Source organism: Gorilla gorilla, chromosome 16 (assembly GCF_029281585.2).
Source record: "Gorilla gorilla gorilla isolate KB3781 chromosome 16, NHGRI_mGorGor1-v2.1_pri, whole genome shotgun sequence".
Classification (NCBI taxonomy): Eukaryota; Metazoa; Chordata; class Mammalia; order Primates; family Hominidae; genus Gorilla; species Gorilla gorilla.
In genome coordinates this window covers 98,108,007-98,126,557 of record NC_073240.2, presented here as the reverse complement: position 1 = coordinate 98,126,557, position 18,551 = coordinate 98,108,007, and positions in this window count along the sequence as shown.

Here is an 18,551-nt window from a genome sequence, read left to right as displayed (position 1 = left end):
TCTGCTACATCTTAGTGGAGTCATGAGGTTTGAGAATTATTCACTAAAAACAAATCTCTAGGAAGTTAACATATTTTAAGTTAAAAAGTGTAATATATTAGAAATTATGCCTCTATGAATCTAACAGCTTTACAATTGGAATTTAGAGACAGGAGATAAGTATTAAACTAAATTTTGAGCACATTTTTCTTCTATTACATTCCCTATATAAATATGTATAAAAGCATACATTTCTATAAGCTGGCTTATCAATTATTTTCCTATTTTGCATAACACTTGTTGTCACTGAGACTTTAAATAGAAAATATATAATGCAAAGTTTAAGTAGTCCTCAGAAAGAAAATGCCTTGCTTCACAGTCTGAGGAAAGAATTTAGGTTTGCAATCTGTAGATTATGAAATTTAAAAACTACTTAAACACTTTACTGAAGAAAAGACTCCCTTTTAATAAAAAAGTCACCACATCAAGAAAAATTAGCAATCTTAAACATGCGATCTTTTATGAGTCTCTTTTGAAAAATATACAACTTGTCAAAAAAAATTACAAAGATGATTGTCTATGTTTAAACAAAGCAGTAAAGGCCATTCAACCTCCCATTCACACATAAATGCATTTTCTTTTCAAAGGATATTTACCCTTTAAGGGGACATTTTTAACCTTGTGACACCATAAAATTCCATGCATGCAAAGTTATTTGTTTTTATTTTTCTGACATTCATTCTTGACCAGATATTTTCCATGGGCTTTCTCATGTTACTCAACTAGAGGCATAATTTTAATAGTTTATTTTAATACCTTGATTAATAGGAGCAATCTGTTTAAAAATAATATTAGTGTTGGCATTTCATAATGAATTGCAGAAGCTGAGCAGACATGCTCTTTTGTGCCTTTTTCAATTTCCTTTGAAAATGTGTTGAACTCCTCAGTATTTGTTCAAATCTACCAAGTTTTAACATGAGCTAAGCATTAAATGGATTTGGAATCTGAGAAGGGTGTTCGCCTACAATGTAGCGATATGGGGAGAAAAAGTTTGGGTTGAGACCGGCGACTTTCAGAATTATAAGTGCTGGCAAGTAAGAACCACAGCCTGGCAATTTTGGAGGCCCCCAGCACGGCCACTGCTGCTAACCAACCAATTTTAAAAGACCAAAGACTAGGTTTTCTCCCAAAGTGACAGTAGTTGCAAATTTGCCATCTAACTCACACTAGCCCAATCGAGGCAATTTCCTGAGAACTTATGATAATATGTCCCTGTTACACAAGACCTAAAAGATTCTTAATGGCCTGTGTCGGATTTGTTCCTACAAAACTAAAATAAAAATGGCTGGCCTGTACAATAAAATATTTCACTAGAAATGAAACATAAACAAATGCACTAGTACTCCATTTTGAAAAGAACTTTGTAAACTTATTTTTTAAAATTATGAAATATGTTCAAATTTACAACAATAAAACTCTAGGAAAAACAGTGATGCAAATGTTTAACATGAGAGTCATACAATTTGCTTTACCCTATCTTGTAAATAGCTAGACCAATAGCATCTAAATACCAAGGATGAAAAAGAAAAGGTATATGTGTGTTTTTTTTGTGGGGGTGGTGGGGGGTGATGTACATCCTAGAACAAGGACATCTCAGAGGCTTTGGAAATTTGAAAGAATGCATTCACTCTTCAACAATCCAATGACAATTAATATTTGTGAAATATAGTCTTGAAAACAATTTTGTTCGTTGTTTATTTTTGTGAAACTGACAGAATAACTTATTCTAAATCATGTTCTAAGTGGCACTTATAAAAAACACTGAGACGTGGCACTGTTTGTGACATATTGAGGGTCAATTGTGTGAAGAACCAAGGCAACAAACCCATCAAAAAGCAGTAAATGGAGGTCTTTGTCTTTAAGTTATGAAGAATGTGTATGTATTTGATCCTGCCAGCCAGCAGTCCTGCAGCTTTCTGGGCATAAGACAGATGGCAGTGCAACCAAGCTAGAATTCAGACCTTCCTTCTTTCCCTCTGGGTCTAACTCCTATTATCCACTTGTAAATTAACCTGTCAATTTATCAATCAACACCATCTTGATTCTCCCCTGTTCCACAGCCCAGCCTTGCAGTGAATTTGCCTCATAAATAACTGGGAGCCCCGTGTTTGTTAGTATCGTGAATGAGTTTATTATCACTTTGATGGCTGCTATGAATCACAAATGCTGCTGAGAGGCTGATAAGAAAAAAGTACATGCGCACATTAACAGGGTTGAAACTATTTTAGAGATAAAAGATGGAGTAACTGTGATAGCAAATCATTTAAATTGAAAAAAATGACTAAAAATTGTGTGTGTGTGTGTGTGTGTGTGTGTGTTGGACAACCCCCTACTTATAGTCAAAGAGAGAGAGAAATGAATCAACTTTCTTGTGTACTGTTCAAAAAAAGTATCTGCAATACGACATTAGTAGGCAGTAATAGCTGTTGGGTCTTGCAGGATAACTGTTTTATTTAATAGTTTAGGTTCAAACTTCAGGAAACACCCCGCTCTGTTCTAACAGACCAGTTGGCCAGGTTTACGTGTAGGTGTTGCATGGGAACTTGAAAAAGAAGGGAAAAAAATCCAAATTGTATACTTTATTAGAATAATATACGAAAGTATAGCAATATCTATTAAGTTAAATGAGGCAGTTTGATAAGTTTAACACATTAATAAACAATTAACATTAAAGTGCTAATTAAATTCTTTCCCCTGTGTCAGTGAAATAGTTATGTATTTGACATGTAAAATTAAATTTAAGTGATTTTTAAGTTAGAAATTCTGCAACAAATGCTGCACATATGAAAAATTTACCTTTAATTACAAAATTATATGTTGTCTTCAGTTTCCAATGTCAGATTTTTCTCAGCATGATTATTCTTTTACATTTGAAAATATCATATGAATATAAATCAGTGTTTTTAAAGAATACATAGCATTACATTCTGAGGATTAGGACCCATGCTATTAACTCAGAATTACTTTGAAGGATTACTTTAAATATACTATATTTAGGACTACTTTAAAACTATATGTTTAATCAGGTACGTATTTTTCATTTAAAGCAACGTTCACAGTTTGTAGTCAGTAAATATAAAAATAAGACTTAACTTTTTAGGTTCTGGCACATATGTTTTTCTTTAAAAATTGCATTCTATATTCCATTAACTGGGTATTTCATTTTTAATCACAATTGAAATATTTCTTTCAATATTTTCAACTTAATGTACATAAGTCTTTTGTTGGAAAAGTGTCTGTAAATGAATCCTAAATACAAGCAATCACATTATTTATTAAAGAAAATAGAAAGTTATGTGTAATATACTTATGATGTCTTTTCAATATGCAAAATATATATCACTTGTAGGTGATTTTAAAACAAAAAAAAATTCCTGATAGTGTTATTTAAGCAGATCACCATGAAAAATATTGCAAGGCATGACATACGGTTAAAGTTCTCAAACTTGTAAGTCAGAAATAAACTATTAGTTGCCACATGGGAAATACTTTGGCACAATTAAGACACTGCATTAAAAGGGAATATTCCCTGAACATTATTATACCCAATATGTCAACAGTAGAAATGTGATAAAAAATGAAACTATTTGTTAGAATGCAATTTAGAAAACCCGATAGGTTGTCCATTTTATTCAGTTTATAATTAAGATAGTGTTTAAATCTGAAATGAATTCTATATATGCATGTTCAATAGACTATAGCACAACAATAAGAATGGAATCACATCTCATTTTATCGTAAATTGTGTAATAAGCGATAAGGTAAAAACTAGGGCTAAAATCCTTCCAGCAAAAATGAAACAGAGCGACCTCAATTGCCCTAATTCATTCTGCTTTTTTCCTTTTTTTTTTTTAAGTCTCTTCATTTTCCCTCTGTTCACGTTATTAGCTTACACATGAGTGCATTATTAGAAAATAACAAAGCCAAACAGGAGGACTTCGAAGGAGCGGGAGATAGGTTCCTTCTACAGCTGAAAGGTATTCTCATTTCATTTGTTAGGAGTTGCAAAAATAGTTTTATAGCCAGGGAGGGACAATGACCTTTCTCTTTCAACAAGCTTGGTGGTTGGTCTTTTGATGGAAAAACTAGGGGATACAACATCTGGTAATTTGTGTTACTGAGCTTAGCTGAGGTCTTAACGATGTAAGCAGATTATTCTTGAAGAAGAACAAAAAAAATTCCGGAAGACTCAATGGACTATTTAAAGTTATTAAGCAGTGCATTCTAGCACTTCAGATCTCTTTTCTGATTCATTTTCCCTTTAATGCTATGCCTTCGAAGCAATTTTTTTTTTTTAGGTCTACCTCCTTCCAATTCCAGTTGACTTTTTTGGTGGTCCACAGCTGTTTTGTCATTCATACCGGCCTCCTTTTTTCCATCACAGCAGAAATGATTACTTTGCTGATTAAATTTTCTCCTTCAGAACTTTAGGAAGCTCTCCTTCACCCCCGGGAGTCATTGCGAGACCAGAAGGGTCAAGCAACACCAAATAGCAACAGCCAAGCCCCCGCAATTTTAAAGAAAGAAAAAAAATGTGAACAGGAGCAATGCGTAAAGAAAATGACCCACCCTGTCCAGGATTCTAGGCAAAAAAATAAATGAAAGATGGTACTAAGTAGTTGCTGTGGAATCCTTTCCCCACATGCATCATATTAAAATCACATCTAAAGTTTGTGTTTCTTACTCTGATATAAATGGTGTGGGGTTCATTTTGTATATTTACTTTGCCCCTGTAAGAAAAAAGAGACCCAAAAGAGATGCATCGTGCAAAGCTCGGAAAGATTCTTAGCACTCGTTTTAAAGAAAAAAAGAAATATTCTATATTGAAATAAGTCAGTAAATAAACATTAACTTGAATATTCAAGTTTATCTGACTTAACTCTGGCAAAAAAAAAAAAAGATATTGCTGTAACTTTAAGTTTTATCTGAAAGTCTAAGCAAGTCAAAATACAGAACACAGAAGGAGCCTCATAGACTATAGCCCACCTGGAAAGCAGGGGTTCTGGTCTGCATCAGGTCTGCCTCCCAGACAGAGAGCTTGCATGTGCACACAGACTGACTCTTTGATTAGCACATTGCTTTACAGTTATGAAATGAAGGAAGCAATAACATTACACACCAATTTCAATCTCTCCCGTGCCCACAATTCTTCTGGATGGCAGGACATTATCTTAGATCACTATTTCTTCAAGTCAAAGGGCTTCACAGAGAGCAAAGTATATTACCTTAAAAGAGAAAGAGAAAGTGAAAGAGAGAGAGAGAGAAGAAAAAAAAAATAAAGCCCACAAACATTCTGAGGAAGGACTCCTTTTGGAAACGAACACCAAACAATTTTCCATCTTAGGGTAGCTACATAATAAAAAATATGGTTCACATGATTTCTGTCAACATTTAGACAAACCATTGTATGTTGATTCATTGCATATTTAATATTAAGTATAATTTCCCATGTTACAATATTTTCCCCCGTGACTTCTGAACTTTCTGGAATTGCCGGGAACAGGAGAGGTCTGTGCCACATAAAAAGTAATTCCAGCCCAGATTATTTTTGAAGAATGCAATATACTAGATATATTTGAATTTTATATAATATTTATATTATATTACCTTCAGTATTGCTTTGCTACATTTTAATTTTATTATGTATGAGTCATTTATAATTAAGATCCCTTTAGGTAAGAGAGCAGTCAACTTATTTCCAATATACTTTAAAAGGTTTCTTCTTTTAATAAGATTGGCAGTTAAATAAATATTTTTCAAATTGAACTAAAATCTACACTGATCATTTCAGTTTTTTCAACATTTGCCCGACATAGTGTTTGAATTGACACTATTTAAAGTCAACAGAAACAGTTGGCTACTTTATACTCTCAATTTACCTCTATATTCTATAGACTTTTTGTAATTAAATATAATTTACTCAAGTTTACAATTTTTTCTTTCATTACTAAGATACAAAATGCTTCAAATGCATCATGTCAGATATACTTGAGCATTTGGTACTTGTCTTTCCATCAGTTCTGCCAGTTTCAGATTCAAAGCAGCATTTGTTGAAGTTCTACTGCAGAAAGAAAAAAAAGTATCCATTTTTGGTTATAAAAGGCAACTGCATAATCAGGGTATTGGCAGATAAACAATGGCAAAAAAGAGACCATTAAAACAGAAAAACTGATGAAATCCACACACACACACACACACACACACACACACACACACACACACAGTTTATCCTTCCACCTAACCTAGCTAAGTCCTTCACATAAAGTTATGCTCACTTATCAAACCAAAATTTTCACCACAATTGGGTTGGTTAATTTTCTTGGTAAAAACTTAGAACCCTACCCCATCTTAATGGCAGATATGTTTCTGCATCAGCAGTGGGACTCTACTTTAGTTATGGAGACAAGCAAAGGAAAGCCCCAAAGGCAGTTCGTGTTCTGGTAAATTGTGCTCATAAACAAAGGATTTCATCAGAGGATTTTAATGTTTTTCCTTGAATCACTCACATGGTTTCAACTACTCTCTGTACATGTCAGTTTCTTCACATAAAACAGGGAGGGTGGCCTAAGAAAGAGCTAACTAGGCCTGGAACTTCTCATTTGATTAATTCCCCTCCTTGGTTTCATCAATATCCAGTCATGTCCTTTTTCACATTTCATCTTTTTTCGTCTCATTCTGAATCTACTCTGCCACTTCTATCCTTAGAATCCCATTCTTAAATTTACCCTTTTAACCATATTCTTTCATCTTTGTATTAACTACCCCGTGGAACCACTTTGATTCTAGCAAAATCCTACTCAAAGCCTGTGGTTGGTCACTGAATACAATCCAAATCTCGGGCTGATTTTCAAGGCTGCTCACGATCTGAGCCTACCTATCTCTCCAGATTTCTCTTCCAGTTTTTCTAATAAGAAGATCATGTAGTGGAAGAGGCACCAGACATGGATTCAGGAAACTTAAATTTCAACATAATTTATTATACGAACACTCTGTACCATTTAAGTCATCTAGTCTCTCTGAACTTTAGTTTCCACATACCAAACATTGACAACTGGTGGTCTACGGGCCAGATGTGGACCCAGGTGTGTTGTTTGCTCGAGAGAATTTATTCCGCCCTTTGGGATTATCTGTGAGGTTCGGTGGTCAGTGGCACGTAGATCCCTGCCTCATCTCCAAAAAAGGGGTATTGATGCCTATCACACCATATTGGTGGTGGATTAAGTTAGGTAATATAAGGAGAAGTCCCAGGCTAGTGCTTGTTACAGGAGAGATTTTCAATAAAATTTAGTTCAATTTAAAAGTTTCACTTGACTACATCCATCTTCTGATGTGACTTGTATGGATAACTACAAATACATTCTGTCGTTTTCTATTTCTGGGCTTTTGCTCTGATATCCTCTAAAACCACTCTCCCTTCTTTGCCTAGAGACATCTCAAGAACAGGCCTGAATGTACTTCCTCTCCATAAATCATTTCTTGAGTCCCTGATGACTCAGTCTGAATGGCAGTCTGACTGAATGGCATCCGTGTGAATGGCAGTAATAATGCTACTGGACTTAGAATCTTCAGGCCCAGTAGAAAACTTGAGATCTTGGAAACCAATTTTCACTTTCCAGATGAGGAAACCAAAGGTTACAAAGTATATAAGACCAATCCAAGGCCACAGAACCAACAAGAGCCCAGGACTTACATCCAGCTCTCTGATCTCCCACACCAGTTCCTTCTTTCTATTTCGCAGTTTACTATATGATTTTTTTAAAATTTCATTGTTTTATATACAAATTTTCTCTTCCTTCACTCAATTACAAGACTCCAAAACAGATGGATGTTGTCTTAAACACATACTTGTATATCGCACACAAACTTGTCCAATGCCTTGCAATATTCAATAAATGTTTTGAATAAAAAGAGAAAGAAAACCAGGCAACTTTTTTTTTTTTTTTTTTTTTTTTTTTTGCGACGGAGTCTCGCTGTTCAGCCCAGACCGGACTGCGGTGGCGCTAGCTCGGCTCACTGCAAGCTCCGCCTCCCGGATTCACGCCATTCTCCTGCCTCAGCCTCCCGAGTAGCTGGGACTACAGGCGCCTGCCACGTCGCCCAGCTAATTTTTTGTATTTTTAGTAGAGACGGGGTTTCACTGTGTTAGCCAAGATGGTCTTGATCTCCTGACCTCGTGATCCACCCGCCTCGGCCTCCCAAAGTGCTGGGATTACAGGCGGGAGCCACCGCGCCCGGCCAAAAGCAGGCAACTGTTTATGGTTGCGGTTTCCCACGCAAGCACCCGACGGCTCAAGGTATAACTACTTCATTCCTGTTCTTACAGAGTTTTCTATGTTTCAGGTGCACAAAAATTAATCATTTTTTAATGTGTAAGTCTCTACTACGACCAGGTATTGGTACTAAATGCTTTAAACTTCTTGTTTTGCTTAAAGTTCACAACACTTTGCAGTAGTTACCAATATTGTCAACCAAATTTTAAAATAAGAAAAATAAGACTGAAGAGGCTTAAGTACCTTGTCCTAAGCCACACAGCTACGGTGGATCAGGGCTCAAACAAGATCTGTCTCATTTCACAGCCCTACTGCTTTTTGTAATGCCAAACAATTTCCAAAGCCACCTCTGTTGCCCTGGTTGAATTTATGTTGCTCCATGTCACACTTGCACCTGTTGTCATCACCTAGCATAAGAACATACATTAAACAGTATAAATCATCTTGTCCTACCAACTTTCTCCTTTCAAAATTTCCAGGTGCCTACAGAAGCCACCTTGGTATTGACTTGGCCATCTTAGCCATTTTTATCTGCCTACCACCACAAGCCCTCAATCAAGCTGCCGTGAGGTCACACAATATACAGCTTGTTCTATAGCATCTTCCGAACTTGCCTTTGGGGCTCTATTTTCGCTTTTACAGCTTCTTCAGCAAGCCCAGCATATATATTTCTTCTTTGCTGTGCATCTTATGCCAAAGTCCTGTTTTCTTCCTTCATTTAACCATTGCACCTTGTTGAGCATCGCCATGTGACACAATCTTGTTCTAGAGGGTGAGTTAGAGAAAGGGAAGTAGGCGCAGAAACCAAGCGGTGCAGTGAATCATTAAATGAGGTATGAGCGAACTTTCTGTGGGACATAAAGCTGTGAATACAAATGGGGAGTGGTCACTTCAATGTCTTATTGGAGAGAGGGTTAAGTGACCATTGGAGAAAGGGTCACTTGATGTGGGTGAGGAAGCATTGGTAGGTTTTTCCCATCTTGACATAGAAACAATTATATAGACTATCTCCCTCTGAAACATTTTAGGCAAGTTGATCCCCACTGCCATAGTGCTACAATATCCCTCTAATCACATATTATTCAGATCCTATCAAATTTTAGGCCCTTAGGTAATAATCTGTGCACAATGAGTACAGAAATTAGGGCACTCACTGGAATAGAACAAAAACACCTAGAATTTAAGTTATATGTTCAGTCTCTTTGTTTACTTTCTATGCATCTAATTATTATGCTTTTAGTGTAAGAAATCTTTAATAACATTTAAATATATAATCCAATGTAAAATTCATGATCTTTCATTTATACAAATCAAGAAACCATGTCTTTACGTTAGAAACCTAGAGATAAGGAGGTCAAACACAGGTGAGAAAAATGAGTCCTAATGCAGCATGAGTGTCAGGGGAGCTGCTGACTCAGAAACTCAGACCCCACAGTGTTACTAATCAGAAAATCAGGTAGCAAAGTGAGGTTTAATAAGAATTATACTTCGGATTTCTGTAGTACAGGATGTTTATAAAGTACACACTTTCTCATACATATTTTCACCCTTGATTGTTATAACTTGTTAAGATCAGTATCTTCTACTACTCCCATTGTACAAGTGCAAAAGGTGAAACTTAGATGGCTTCAGTGATTTGTTGAAGATCACATCCCTAATAAGCAGCAAAGACAGAGCTACAGAAATGATTGGCAGACTCTCATTTCTACTTTTTTTCCATGATTGCAAACAGTTACCCATGTTTATGCATCAGACTCAAGGACATATATATAGGATTCAGTTCAACAAACTCTTATGGAATCGTATGGAAAATACTGGCTAGACCTCAGAGGATGAAGCAAAGCTAGGAAACAGACTTGCTTCCTGTCTTCTTGAAGCTTACTAACTTTTGGGAAGCTCTGCAAAGCAGAGTTTGGTTTCCATGAAAGAGGCTGCAATGCTACAACGATCCTTCGGTGGTCAGAACAATGGTTTCCACATAAAATAAAAGAATATTACAAATCTAATCCAATTATTCTAAACATGTAAAGTTGCAAGGCTACAATAGCCCTACAGTGCTAAGACCAATCATTTCTACATAAAACAAAGAAGCTATTACAAATTTAAATCAATTAGTCCAAAAATTCCAGACCATTAGCTGCAAAACCTGAAACAATGGTACTCTCAAGAGAACAATTTGTTAGTGAGATACCACCCACCATGAACCAAGATAATTATCCAAGTCCCTGGACTGGGAAAAAGGTGCTAGTGGGTGCCAAACTTATGAAACAGCTCTCATCAATGGTATCCCAGCTTTTGCATGCCTATATTCTACCCCAGGGATAGCAAGGCGTGGAAGAAATTCTCACTCACCATGCCAACTAGCGAAACGAGGAATTGAAGCCATAACTGCACAGGGCTACAGTCTTTCTTCCTTCTTCCTTTTGTCCTGTCAATTCCATCTCAGTGCAACAGGACAACGTTGAGGCCAAAGATTATTATAGAACTGAAGTTCAAAGGATTTGTCTCTGCAATTATTTTGGACTCCAACTCACTAGCAAATAGAAATCTTACATTTCTAAAATTCAACAGAAACCAGGACTTTGTAAATAGTAAATGATTAAAAAATGGTTATGAAAATTTGTATTTTTATACATCTCATATATGTAGATAATCCAGATTGCGTTAGAAAATTCAACTTTCCCATTCAGTGTGATATTGACTGTGGGTTTGTTACAGATAGCTCTTATTATTTTGAGATACGTCCCATCAATACCTAATTTATTGAGAGTTTTTAGCATGAAGGGTTGTTGAATTTTGTCAAAGGCCTTTTCTGCATCTATTGAGATAATCGTGTGGTTTTGGTTCTGTTTATATGCTGGATTACATTTATTGATTTGTGTATGTTTAACCAGACTTGCATCCCCGGGATGAAGCCCACTTGATCATAGTGGATAAGCTTTTTGATGTGCTGCTGGATTCAGTTTGCCAGTAGTTTATTAAGGATTTTTGCATCGGTGTTCATCAGGGATATTGGTCTAAAATTCTCTTTTTTTGTTATGTCTCTGCCAGGCATGATGTTATGTCTCTGCCAGTATCAGCATGATGCTGGCCTCATAAAATGAGTTAGCAAGGATTCCCTCTTTTTCTATTGATTGGAATAGTTTCAGAAGGAATGACCATGGAATACGATGCAGCCATAAAAAATGATGAGATCATGTCTTTTGTAGGAACATGGATGAAGCTGGAAACCATCATTCTCAGCAAACTATCGCAAGGACAAAAAACCAAACACCGCATATTCTCACTCATAGGTGGGAAGGGGAACATCACACACTGGGGCCTGTTGTGGGGTGGGGGGAGAGGGGAGGGATAGCATTAGGAGATATACTTAATGTTAAATGACGAGTTAATGGGTGCAGCCCACCAACATGGTACATGTATACATATGTAACAAACCTGCACGTTGTGCACGTGTACCCTAAAACATAAGTATAATAAAAAATAAATAAATGAAAAGAAAATTCAGCTTTCATGGTGTTTATTAGGTGCAGTACAATACCTGTACAGGATAACTTAGATACTATCTCACTATCCCTGACTTTGAAGGCAGGGAGAGCGGGCAAGTTGTCAGACTGAAAACTTATTGATTGGTTTTCATTTATTTCTAATCAAATTTACTTCATTTTTTTTCCCTTTAAAGGGCAACTGCCTATTTAGGAGAGGAACTAGATCATCTTTCTCAGGGTATGGCAAGCATCTCTTAAATAATTCATGGCAAAAATGGAAAATTTGCCCTACTTTTGTGATATGAAAATGCCTCATTGCTTTTCTGGGCTTGTAAGTAGATTCATCCAGTTGACTGTTTTGGTTTCTTGGAATTCAGAAGTAGGAAAGCCTTCTGAAATTTCAACCATACTGCAGATCCCTCCTGAGTAGTTAAGTGCACACCCACACACACAACTTTTCCCATAAACACCACATGCCTAAGCACACAGTCAAATTAGATTTCCTCCCTACCAAGGGAGTGGGGGTGTAGAATATGATCACCAGAGTGAAGCGCTCCTTTTTGCAAGATGTAGTAAGAACATGAGGCTTCTTCAATAGGTGTACATAGCGTGGGCCACCTTAACTGCATAATTCATCTTTCTTCATTAATAGTTTTTCAGTCTTAATTTCTTGTGAAACCTAAATTCTCCATCTTAGAAACTGTGGATTCTAAATTTTAATCTGATATTCAAATAATCTATCTCCCTATCTATATTTGTCTGTATTTCTTTCTTTCTGGCATTGGATGGGTTTATTTTGGTAACTTTATTGATCTTTAATGTCAATAGGTGTGGTCTTCTGTTAGACTGGTTATATGGCTGGAAGAATATGGGAACTGAGTTTGACTCATTCAAACATCTCTCTTCTATATGAATCAAAAAATTCAAAATTATCAAACATGCTACATCTATATTTATTCAAATAAACCTTGGCATGTGTTTCTGTAGTCTTATAATGAGTATAGATCCTTTTTAATGGCATTTTCTATATTTGCTTCTAAAGTGACTCAACTTTTCAGGTCATAGGGCAATGACAGCGTGGGGGTTAAATGAATGGTCTTTAATAGCTTTTCTGTTCTTTCCAACAAGACAATGTATTCACTTCTGCCAAGGAGAGAAGGTATGTAAAAAGCTGATGATGAAACTGGGAGGGAGGATTTCAAGGGTTTTCCCCCAGATAAAGATTAGTAGAGAAAATTCATATAAGGTCGCAGCGTGGAAAGTGTAACTTTCTGTGGAATCTTCACTATACCCTGAGGCAGATGTTTTTCATCAGCAAATCCTTTTCCTATTAGATTTGTGGGGCCAGTTAAGAACAGCTTTGGGAGTTTTTCTATAGGGGTGGGAGCAGCCAGTGCTCAAGTTTAAGTCAGTTAAACTGAGTTAGCCAAAGCCATTTTCTCCCCTCACTGCCAAATCTTGCCTCTGAATAAACAACCGTAACTTTATTTGTGCAAAGCAGGGATAATGTGTAACTCTTTCGGCAAACAACAACAACAAACAAAAACAAACAAAAATCCCATTGGCTTTTATTTAGATAATAAAAAAGATATAATTTATTCACTTCAATATCAGCCATGTGCCTTGAAATTAACTTTCCCTTAGTGTTTGAGAAGAGCAGCTCAGTGGAGTATGAGCAATGATATGAATATTTGTATTAGTAGCTTAATTGCTAACTTGCAAACAATTTTGGAAAATAACAGGCTCTAAAAATATTCCATTTGGATTCTAACACCAAAATTAGCTCAAAGTTTATTTTGCATTATAAACCTTAAATATGAAGTTGTAATCAATTTTGATAGAATCTTTTGACTAAGAACATACTTATGTATTCAGCAACTATTTATTGGGCATCATCTAGGTGTCAGACACCAGTCCAGGTGCTGAGAATGCCTGGCTGCAGCCTTTGCTGTCTTGCTGTCTTGCTGTCTAGCACAGGAGACAGACAAGAAAACAACTAGCCCAGGGAAGTGGATCCAGATTGTAAAGGACCTTGTGTGTTGGGTTAAGAAGAGCTTGGTCAATGGGAACCATCAAATAACTTTCAACAGGATAGAATATAATCAGAATATCTTTAGACACATCATTCCTATTCCAGTGCAGGCAATGAATTTCCAGATGCCCAGGCTGAAGCAAGGAGGCCCATAGAAGGTGATGGCAGTCAGTGATCCAGGGATGAGGTTGATGAGATTCAATTTAAGGTACGGACAATGAGATGGAGTAGGAGAGAGAGATGTGAGATGAAGGCTTAACCATGTGGTCAAAGATCTCTCTGAATGTCAACAAAAGTGGGAAGGATGGTCCTGAAATCATTCCTAGGCTTCACACTTTGGTTTGCTCATTTGGTGATATGTAGACTTACATGGTGATATGTAAGTCTACATATGACCAAAGGAGCAAACCAGAGAATTTTGCTGTACACTTGCACCCAGGTTGCTAACACTTGCAATTTCTTTGGGAGAGAGTATCTCATCTAAAATGTTGCTTATGTGGAGATAGAAGCTTGTTGGAGTTGCATACTTGCACCCAGTTTACTCCCACTCGCAATTTCTTGGGGATCCTAATGAGGAGAGTCAGCCTCCTTCTACCTCTATAAACATGATTGGCCTCTGTATGCCTCAGTTTCCTCATCTGTAAACTCCCTATAGGGTGGTTTCGTACCAGGGCAATCATGAGCAGTAAATAAATAACACATACGGATGAGTATTAAATAAGATGACACATATGGAGAGTGGGCTCAAAATGAACACTCAAAAATATTAGGACCACTTCTTTCCATTAACTAAAATTCCATGTATCCATCAAACCCTATATTGTGTGAAAGCATGTTGTAATCTAGACATATTTAAGCAAATGTTCTTGGACTGCAGACATAGGTTCAAAGAATTTTGGCCGATTTAATCTTCCTTGGTTTAAAATTTCCCAGAGGTGTGGATGCCATTCAGCAAGTGGGAGTTCACTCAGCCATCTTCTTTCTGCCAATGGAGAGTTGTTTTTTCAGAAAGAAAGAAAACTCCTTTATTCTCTCCCTTTGGAAACAGCTGGAGTAGCCCCCCCAAATAATGCATGATTACAAATCTGGCACCAGGGAAGTATTGGCAAGACTTTGGTTAAATCTGCCACTATTTGTGTCAACAAATGTTGCCAGGTAAGTGGCAAAGAAGGTTGGCACGCCTGTGCCAGGGGATAGCAGGGAAAGCAGCTGCTATATTGAATATGTTGACTAAGAGGAAGCAGAGCTTTATCATGGGAAATGGATTGTTTCTAAAATAATGAAAGGTGCTTTGGTTGCTAAAGCAATTATACAAAAACTATTCCTTAAGAAAAATTGTTAACTTCTTTTTAAAAATGCCAGAAAGTTGGAGTTAGTAAAATAAAGAGAAGACAAAAAGATGGAACAAACACATTGAAAAGCAGGCAGTTGTTCACTAAGAAATCAAAATCCCTGTTCAGTGTCCAGAAGTAGAGGGATTTAATGGGTCCACACTGAAAATACTACCAAGTACATATCACACCGCTTCATGATCTCCATTTCCAATGAGCTGGACCTAAAGAATTGGAGGTTTATAAAATGATTTTCTTCACAGAGAACACTCATTCAAAGGATGTCTATTTGACAAATACATGAGTGGCAAGTGTTTGACAGACGTGATCACAGTCAGGTTACAGATAGTATGGTGTCCTTGTGTTTCAGGATCACAATTTACCAAGAAATATGGATCATGCAAATGGTCCTTAAATAAAATTAAACATACATACGTATACTTATATGGTTTATCTTGGTGTTTTACTCCACGCACGTAAAGACCAGACTCCCAACAAGAGTATATCTAATTTAGTCGTTTCCAAATATTTCATTTACTCCAATGCAAAAAAAAAAAAGTATTGTAGGAGGCTTCAATCGTTCTTTTTCTACATTCTAAGGGTTGGCAAAAATTTTCTGTTAAAAAGCCAGATAGTGCATATTTTAGAAGTTTCAGGCCATGTGGTCTCTGTTGCAACTACTCAGTTTTCGGTGAATGCAGTCATAGACAATGCATAAACTTATAGGTCTGGCTGCATTCCTACAGCATTTTATTTACAAAAGCAGGTAGAAGGCAGGAAAATTTAACCTGCTAGGCATAGTTTGCTGACCTTTGCTGTCTAGGTCGGGACTCTCCTGAAATGTTCTCTGCTAAGATGGAACTTTCGACAAAACTGCATCTACTAGCTTTCTATTCCAGTATTCATTATCCACACTCTCCTATTTCATGGGCTTTTGGTGAGGAGGGAAAATGAGCAGTATGTTTCTTTCCTCTCATTCACTACTTCAATGCACAAAAAAATTCATATTGGCATTTAAATTTTCACAAGGTCTAATGAAAAATGCATCATACATCCTACAACATACGTTGACCTGCTGAATGGCTAACAGAATACTCCATCTGAGACTTTACTGCAGAGCAGCACGATCAATGAGAGAAAGAAAAAAGAAGGGACCCAAGCAAGCAAACATGAAGAAGCCAAAGGGAAAAGAGAAAGAGAAGCAAAGAAACAGCTTAGGTGAAAAATCATTCTGACCTCTCACAGGTCAAATGCTTACTGGAGAATAGATCTCATATTGACCCTCAGTAAAATATAATAGTGGAGGGACCTTTCTTGGAATATGAGGTAGAGAAGCTCTGAGATGGCGTCACTGTTTAAAGATTTCTGGAGATGGACAAGCTCACAAGAATGCATCCCCCATCTCACAATGCATCTTTCACTGCTCTAGGTTCTGAATCACTGCAAGCCTGAAGCTTGCTTGTTGCATACGGTGGAAATAAAGAGATGATGAAAACTTCATGAATCGTGCAGCTTATTGCCAAACAAAGGGATTTTTCTTCTAGGTTCACAGTGCTTAATGAGAAGGAGAATAACACGAAGAAATCCTACAAGGAATACACTCAGTAAATGAGGAACACCGACCACATAGTGAGGGAGTTCCAAAATTATTAAGGTCTAGTTGCTCAATTAGGAAGGCCACAGGCCTCTGTGGAAAGTGAATTCTAATTAAAGATTGAGGTGTACCTTTATAGGAGTGGTTCTCAGGAGAAGCTGGCTTGACCACCACAGCTAGGACCCCTAAAGTCTGCATGCCAGAGATCAGTGCCGGTGGTGGTAGGCGAGGCTTCAGGGCCCCTAGGTCTGCCACAGCCTGAGTTCTGGGTGTTCTGAGAAGTGACTGGCCCACAGAGTGTAGTAGCATTTCCATGAACTGATCTCTCAAAGGGCCTGTCAAACTCTTAAATATGTATGTATTTTGAAATCCACTAGTTGAGGTCAGTAGCTCACACATGGGAGTGTCTGATAAGGTGACATTCCCAAGGGGAAGGGGAATTCACTCCAAGTGCTCACTTATGGGGGTGTGATAAGACAATCACTCTCAAAGGAAGTGGGGAGTACACTTTAAAACATCAAACAGCATTTTGTAAACAAATCAAAGCTACATAACAATGCCACAGTTACTATACACTGCAGGGCAGGACTGGCATAATTAAAGGCTTATCATGACAGGCAGGATAGAAAGCCTGGTGACGTAGCCCCAGAAGTCCACGAAGGCAAAGTTTGTCCCAAATGGTCTGACAAAACAGCAGCCGGTGGGTATCGCAGGGTGATCCCCATAAAGAGGTAGGGACCAATAAAGAAAAATCATCATGATGTCCAGGGCTGGTTCACTCAGTAGCACAGGACGTTTACACAGATGAGGAAGGCAGTCCTCACGTGGCCACAGTTGAGTGTTTTGGCTAAAAGTGAAAGCCAGCTTTTACCCATTTCATTAGAATAAAGATACATTTCCTCTTTCTCCTCTCTTACGCCAATGTGCTATTTACAGGAAGGAAAACACTGAATTCTACAAGTGGCCTCAGTTCAAAAGTATCAGAGAAAATGGCAATACTTTCAAAGCAGAGAAACACAGGTGAACCTGAAAACTGGAAGCTATGGATGTCAGGCCTCTGAGCCCAAGCCAAGCCATCGCATCCCCTGTGACCTGCACGTATGCGCCCAGATGGCCTGAAGTAACTAAAGAAACACAAAAGAAGTGAATACGCCCTGCCCCACCTTAACTGATGACATTCCACCCCAAAAGAAGTGTAAATGGCCGGTCCTTGCCTTAACTGATGACATTACCTTGTGAAAGTCCTTTTCCTGGCTCATCCTGGCTCAAAAAGCACCCCCACTGAGAACCTTGCGACCCCCACTCCTACCCGCCAGAGAACAAACCCCCTTTGACTGTCATTTTCCTTTACCTACCCAAATCCTATAAAACGGCCCCACCTTTATCTCCCTTCCCTGACTCTCTTTTCGGACTCAGCCCGCCTGCACCCAGGTGAAATAAACAGCCATGTTGCTCACACAAAGCCTGTTTGGTGGTCTCTTCACATGGACGCGCATGAAATTTGGTGCCGTGACTCGGATCGGCGGACCTCCCTTGGGAGATCAATCCCCTGTCCTCCTGTTCTTTGGTCTATGAAAAAGATCCACCTATGACCTCAGGTCCTCAGACCGACCAGCCCAAGGAACATCTCACCAATTTTAAATCAGGTAAGCGGCCTCTTCTTACTCTCTTCTCCAACCTCTCTCACTGTCCCTCAACCACTTTCTCCTTTCCACTCTTCAATCTCTCCCTTCTCTTAATTTCAATTCCTTTCATTTTCTGGTAGAGACAAAAGAGACATGTTTTATCCATGAACCC